Source organism: Rhincodon typus, chromosome 19 (assembly GCF_021869965.1).
Source record: "Rhincodon typus isolate 14 chromosome 19, sRhiTyp1.1, whole genome shotgun sequence".
NCBI classification, from domain to species: domain Eukaryota; kingdom Metazoa; phylum Chordata; class Chondrichthyes; order Orectolobiformes; family Rhincodontidae; genus Rhincodon; species Rhincodon typus.
This window is the reverse complement of record NC_063350.1, coordinates 55,666,795-55,674,612: the sequence shown is the minus strand read 5'-3', so window position 1 is coordinate 55,674,612 and position 7,818 is coordinate 55,666,795.

Below are 7,818 nucleotides of genomic sequence, written 5' to 3'. Positions count from 1 at the left end.
TCTCACCCCAGGCACACCTGATCCTGTTCTCACTGCAGGCACGCTGAGCCCACTCTCACCGCAGGCACGCCTGAGCCCACTCTCACCACAGGCACATCCTGGGCTGCCTGATCCCACTCTCACAGCGAGCACGCCTGATCCCAATGATGCTGCTTTTTTTTTCCGTCACAGCTGAAGAGAAGAAGACGATGAAGTTGAAAGAGAAAAGGAGAAAGAAGGATGCAGCCAGCCTGTTGCTGGGGACTGAATGTGCTTAGGAGCCAGAATACTACCTACCCTGGCACCACCACCATCTTGTTATTGTCGGTGTAGATAGAGATGGGGCTGTTTCCTCTGCTGGGTAAGTTCTGAACATTGATGATGGTAGTACAGTGGATGTTATCTATGTGAACTTCAATTAGGCATTTGACAAGGTCCAACATGTCAGACTGGTCAGAAAAATGACAGACCCTGAGATATAGGGGAATATGGTGAGTTGGATCCAAAACTGGCTCCATGATAGGTTACAGAGGTTGATGGATGTTTTTGTCACAGGAAGTCAGATTGCAGGACTCAGTGTTAGCCCCCTCACTGTCTGTGGTATATTTTAATGATTTAGACTTAAATATAGCAGGCATGGTTGGAAATTTACAAATGAGACAAAAATTGACCTGGATAGCATATCGTGAAGAAAATAGCTGTCAGCTACGGGATGATATCAATGGTTTGGTGGACGGAAACTGACAAATGGAATTCAGTTGCAAGTGTGAGATCATGCGTTTGGGGACGGCAGTGAAATCAAGGGAGTACACAATAAACAAGTGGGTATTGAGAGGTCTATTGAGAGACCTTGGAGTGCATGTTCTTAGATCCCTGACAGTGGCAGCAGTGCGGAAGGTTGTAAAGAAGACATATGAACTGCTTATGAAGAGCATATGAAGAGCAAGGATGCATGACTTGAAATGTGTAACACACCGTTAGATCACAGCTGTAGTTTTGTGTACAGTTTTGGGCACCACATTACAGGAAGAACACATTTACTCCAGAGAAAGAGGGGAGCCCAGGAGTGATTTACAAGATTGTTGTCAGGGCTTGAGAATTACTGCAATTGGAGGGAGACTGGACAGGCAAGGATTGTTTTCCTTAGAACAGAGGAGGCTGAGGGGAGACTTTATGGAAGTATACAAAATAGTGAGGTGCTGGGATACCGTCGACAAGGAAGACCTGTTTCCTCGAGTGGAGAGGTCAGTAACCAGGGGACCTGATTTAAGGTGATTGGGAGAAAGATCAGAGGGACCATGACGAAATCCTTTCCCACCCAGAGCTTAGTGGGTGACTGGATTTCACTGTCCAGTGCAAACCCTCATTTCATTGAGAAGGAACATGGATCTGGACCTGTAGCTCTGTAACCTGCAAGGCTATGGGTCATGTGCTGGCAAGTAGGGTTAGCATGGACAGTCAGTTTATTCAGTTGGCACAAGAGGCTGAATGACTTTCTGTGCAATAACTATACTATGGTTCTATCTGATAACATATAGAAAACCATAATGTTATGTACATCTTTGCTATGTTTGATGTTGCACCAGAACCAATTGTCCTCAAATTAAATAATTGACAAAGTCAGATCCCCTCTGACAGCTAGTTGAAATACCAGTCACTTCTTGGGCTAAGTTGTATTTTTGAATTATTGATGAAGGGGTTCCCAGAGACACTTTTCAACCACAATACCCAGCCCTGAAATGACAAATGATGAAGTAGGAGTGAGCAGGAAGTTCACATTCTCACCCATGGCTATTTCTTCCCTTTGAATCTTGAGGTCAGCATGTGTAATAGTGAAACTTGCAAAGCAGCAGAGAAAGGGCCACCGCAACTTTTATATTCATAGGCCACAGTGGGCTGTCCCAAAGCTCCTGGCCCTCCTGCTAGTGAAGACACAGGGGATGCTGACTGTTCCACCTTCATAAACACAACAGAGTCCCGGCCGATATAACTTTGCTAAGGCAAAGGGTCTAAAACTGAAGACCTTCCTCCAGACGCTGTTATATACAATGACCTGGCTCTTACATTTTCTTTCAACTAAATCAAAATTGTATTGAGACTTTTGGAGTGATTTCTGTCCTGAGGCCCAGTGAGATTGTATCATACTAAACGCGCCACATTAATTACTCACCCACCCCCTATGGCGTCTCTCACATGCGATTCCAGCCCCACTTTTCCAGCTGCCATTCCCAGGACAACTCCATGTACATCTGCCGAAAGACCAGCATCCCTTGTGTCTGCGCCATCTTTAAAAAGCTATCGTGTACCTGGGTGAGCTGGAAGTCTGAAGCCAAGCTTCTCACTCAAGGACAGAGTCTAAACATGTCAGAGAAAAGGAAGGTGGCACCAGAATTCTCCGATAGGGACCTGGAGATCCTGATTGAGGGGATGGTGCAGAGGAGGGGTCTCCTCTCCTCAGAGGATCAGCAGAGAAGGTCACACCACCAGAGCCTGGCAGCTTGGTCCATGGTCACTGCTGTGGTCAGAGCTATCTCCAGGGTGGGAACGACTGGCCAGCAATGCTGTGAAAATGATCTTCCCCCCTCTGTCACCCTCTTCTCACTGCTGCCTCATACTCACTCAATCCCTGCTCCAGCAACCGCCTCCCCCCGAGGCTCAGGCTCTGCCACCCTCAGTGTGGCTATCAGCATCCTCCGCCCCTCCCTCACTCTGTTCCCCTCCCACCTCCCACATACTAACCTGGCATGGCCTCGGAGCTCCCCTCCTCACTCACTCAGGATACCTCACCCTCACCTCCTTTTGTCCACCTGCATCTGGGCTAAAGGCCATTTCTATCAGTGTCTCCCTCCCTCAATCCCTTCCTTTCTCTTACTCCAGGAGAAGACAGTCCATGATGGGCTGTATCATCCCACAGAGTCTCCTGTCAGGACACTCTAGAGATACCCAGACCCTCCACTCTGCCTATCTCCCCCCAACCCTCCGGAACTCACTCCAAGGAGGCTTCACTTGCTTCTGGTAAGAAGACCGTTGGTATTGTCTGGGCTGCCCAGACACAAACACCTACAGGGTCACCCAGCCAAACCTCCAGGGCCAGTGGGCTCCGTCCATCCCAGCTGTGGAACCAGGGAGCGTGCGAAGACAGAATGGGAGGGAGAGGAAGAAGACAATGTACTGAAGGCTACACATGAGGGTGTGTCATGGACAAGGGAGCCCGTGGCTCTGTGTGTGATATTAAAGACCCTCACATTGTGGGGGTGCTGCAGCCCCCTCCCTCAAAGATTGAGACCCTCACCCCACCCACTCACACCCATTTTCTTGGCCCATTGTGTACTGTCCATTTCCAGCTCGATGGAAGGAGACAGCGACTGCTCCTCAGCCAGAGGCTTCCAGCCTCCACCTGAATGTGTGGGTGAGGCCCCAAAACATCCTGATCCCCTTCCCAGGATCCCTTTCACCTTCACCCCATTGGCTTGGTACCTCCCCAGGTCCCGGGCCAATCCTGCACCTGCCTCACCCTCACCCCCACCTCCACCCCCACCCCCAAGCGCACCCCCTCTCTCAGATCCGGCACATGGGGTGACCATGCCAGCTGGGGTCATACACTCAACCTGTGTCGCCCCCCAACCCCCCTCTCCCGCCCCCAGGTCAGGCTGCCCCTGGCTGGGGTCAAACTCACTCCCATGTGACACCCCCCCCCCCACCACTCCATGCTATCCCAGACGGCCCCTTGCAGATGCTGTTGCCCTTCCCCCCAGCCTGAGGACCCTCACTCTCAAAGACAGGCTTGGTGAGACACATTGCTATGGTAACAGCTGTCTTTGGCCCTACCCCCTTTCCCCTTGGACAGACCCAATGGACTGACCGTGGTCCACCCCCTCGAGTGATCTCATTGGACAGCCCGAGATGAGAAGTGCCCAGAGCCCTGATTGCATTAGCCCTACTCCCTGGACTGGGTGCCACAGGCCACCCCCTTGACTGAGGACTGATGACCAGCGAGACAAGCTGCCAGGTTTGTGACTGCGGTAAGAGGCACAGCAAGGTCAGGCATGTTAAGGTAGGGGTGCAGTGAGCGTACAGGCAGGCACTAAGTGAGGGAGCACTGAGAGAGCAAGCGAGCTGCCCTGAGATTCAGCTCCAATCTGTGAGCTGGCTGCTTGAGCCTGAGAGCAAGGTGTCCTGCAGCAGCTTTTCCATGCTGATACACTGCAATGCCAATCTGTGCTTCCACAGTACCCTGCTAGTGTATCGCTGAGGTGCCATGATGGTCCTGAGGGATTGGCAGATTATGGATGCCAATGTCTTTGGATGAGGGGTGCATGTGGCTGGTGCCTGTGGACCATGACCCAAGGTGCAGTTTGGTGCTGAACAACACGAGGAGCAACCAGCAAACTGAATCTGCCAAATATCCACTCTGGCTTCCATGTTGCATTTTCACAAATCCAGCTTGTTTTTCACAATGTCCAGCTTGTTTGGTAAGATTGATAAGATAGGGAGCTGAATATTAATGAGGAGAGTTGGGCCATTAACAAAGCTACCCCTTAACTGGCACCTCCCTACTGCCCAGTGAGAATCTCACCCCACTGCTCGTAAAAGTCATAAAAGACAGTGCAAACAGCTCCTGACATTGAGATGGGCTTCTTGTCTAGTTCTGTCCCACATCTCACTGTAGTTCACATCACTCAGATCCACCCAATTTCCCAGAACAGTGAGGTAGAACTTCCTGACGGTTACAGCTCAGCCTTTTCATGGTAAAAACCAACATTTGATTTGCCTTTTTGATCAGTTGTCATACATGCCCACTGTAAAATATTTAAACAAGGAGACATTCACTGTCATCAAGATGAAACATTAACTCTCCACGGATGCTGCCTTAATCACTCAGCATTTTCAGTGTTATCTGTTTTTACTTTCAGGTTTCCAACGTCTGCAGCATTTTGATTTTGTCTTATGTTCCATTGTAAGCAGTTGGAATTACAAATAGATATTAATAGATTAGATGAAAGGACAAAACTGTAGATATAGGTTTCAAATTGACAAATATTAGGTCATCCACTTTGGACTTGAAAAGGACAGAACTGGGGACTTTCAAATTATAAACAATGCGAAACAATGCAGGTCCACTCTTTGGTGTCCAGGTACACAGATTGTTAAAGTATTGTAATAGGTGTAGAGAATACTTTCTGCTCAACAGATTGATGGAATGCTCAAGTGACCCTGCCTCTCCCGCACTCTCAGACAGTACATCCCAGACCCTAGTCTCTCGAGTGAACCTGCCTCCCCCCATACTCTCAGACAGTACATTCTGAGAGACATAGATAGAGTGGATAGTCAGAGACTTTTTCCCAGGGTGGAAATGACTATCACGAGGGGGCATAATTTTAAGGTGATTGGAGGAAGATATAGGGGAGATGTCAGAGGTAGGTTCTTCACACAGAGAGTGGTGGGCATGTGGAATGCACTGCCGGCAGTGGTAGTGGAGTCAGATACTTTAGAGACTTTTAAGCAATTCTTGGATAGACACATGGAGGATAGTAAAATGTAGGGTATGCAGGGTAGTTTGATCTTAGTAGGATAATAGGTCAACACAACATTGTGGGCCGAAGGGCCTATACTGTGCTGTACTGTTCTATGTTCTATGTTCCATGTTCACTCGAGTGAACCTGCCTCCCCCACACTCTCAGACAGTACATTCCAGACCCTAACCCCTCGAGTGAACCTGCCTCCCCCACACTCTCAGACAGTACATTCCCGACCCTAACCACTCGAGTGAACCTGCCTCCCCCACACTACATTCCAGACCCTAACCCCTCAAGTGAACCTGCCTCCCCCATACTCTCAGACACAAATTCCAGCTTCTAGCCACAATGTAAAAAAGGTTCTTCCTCATGCCATTGTTGATTTTTTGCCAAGTTACATGGACAGACTAAATAAAGTGGGACTATATCTTCTGAAATTTAGAAGCTTGAGGGATGATGAGATTGAAGTTTTCAAATAACCAGAGAACAGATAGGATGGGTTGAAATAACTAATTTCCATGGGTTGAAGAGTCTAGGACTGGGGTCCTAGTGTTAAAAATTAGAACGAGCAATTTTGAGGAAGGAGAAAACACTTCACAAAAAATGGGCAGAGCTTTGAAACATCATTCCTCAATGATCATTTGCTGCCAGCAATTGTTAAGTTTAAACTGGAAATTGCTCAGTGTTTATTAGTCAACAGTATGAAGTGTTCTGGGAACATGACAGCTGTGTGGAGCTAGGTGACAGATGGGTCATATTCAAATGGGCTTCAGCGGCCTGCACTTGTTCTTAAGGTTATTGACCAGAGGGGCAATGTGAGGATTCGGGTTCTATGGGGAGCTGAGTGGCCTAGTTTTGCCCCTTGTTTGTATAGTTCTCCCTTCTTACCTGAGGAGCAATGAGACAATGTGTAACACTCCTGTTCACGCTTTTACAACCTTGCATGTTCTTGATCTGCAGATATCACATTGCACCTTTCACTGAGCCAATGTAAGAATTAATTTCACATGACTTTCTTTAATGACTTGGAAGAAAACGTAAGCTAGTTGCTTAAATTAATTCCCACTGTTGGAGCATGTGACATACATCATGAGAGTAAATCATGTGGGTTGAGTTTGTGATGTTGTACCATGTGACTACAATCATGTGATTTAGCCTCTGAATTGGGTTTCCTTTTGCAGCAGTGTATGTCGGTTCCATGTTACACAGAAACAACTCATTGAAGTTGTATTATGGCACAAAATGGTCATAGAGTGTAGCACATTTAACTGCTGTTTCATTGCACAGATTGACCTTTTGATAGTTTCTATTAGGTTATAGAGTGGGGGATATAGTAATAGAGCTGATAGGATTGAGGAATTAAATACTTTCATAGTTCAAACCCTACAGTCAGTCAAAAAGGGAACATACTGTAAATAGTCAACAGGTTAGAGAGTGTGAACAGGAAGAAACAGTAATAGCTGGAGAAACTCAGCAAGTCTGGCAGTATCTGTGGAGAGAAAGCAGAGTTAATGTTTTCTGTCTCGCAGATTTGCCAGACCTGTTGAGTTTCTCCAGCTATTTTGATTTTTGTTTCAGATTCCCAGCATCTGCAGTTGTTGGTGTTTTGTTAACTGTTACTCCTTCCTAGTCAGTCAATCACTCAATCAATATATGGTGTCGCCACTCAAGGTGTGGTTTTTCCTAAACTGGGCACACCACATTCAGTTGCTGCAGGAATCAGTATCAGCTCAAAACATTAACTCTGTCTCTGCTCAGATGTTGCCAGGTTTCCTGAGTATTTCCAGCACTTTCTATTGAGCTGAACACCTCTGTTCAGACTGCAAGGGTGACCAGAGCTTCCAGTCACTTGGCATTCTCTGTTTCATTCACTGTTCAAGATGGTGGCAGAGTAGGATTGCTCAGCCAAAGTTTGTTCGCTGCGTCCGTTTCTTTTTCTTTTTCATTTTTGTTTCTCTTTTGTGTTTTTTTTCCCCTTCTTTCTCCTCAGCAATTTCCTGAACTCCCAGCCTCAGCGACAACCTGCCATGGCAATCTCTCGACATAGCATCCTCTCGGCCCCGCAATGCGGTCTCTCTGTGAACCGGCGTGGCCTCAGCATGGACGCTGTCTCCTCGAGGTGATTCCAGAGTGCTTGCCCAGCCTCGAGGAGAAGCCCAGAGCGGTCTGGAGTCATGGCCCAGTGAGCACTGAAGGCTAGGTGCCAGCATGGACTGGGTTGGAAAGACTGTTATTCTGAACTTTTTATTTTCTAATCTATTCCAATGATCAGTATTGCTGGACTTTTTATTTCCTTATTTTTCTACTTTTTTTTTCCCCTAGG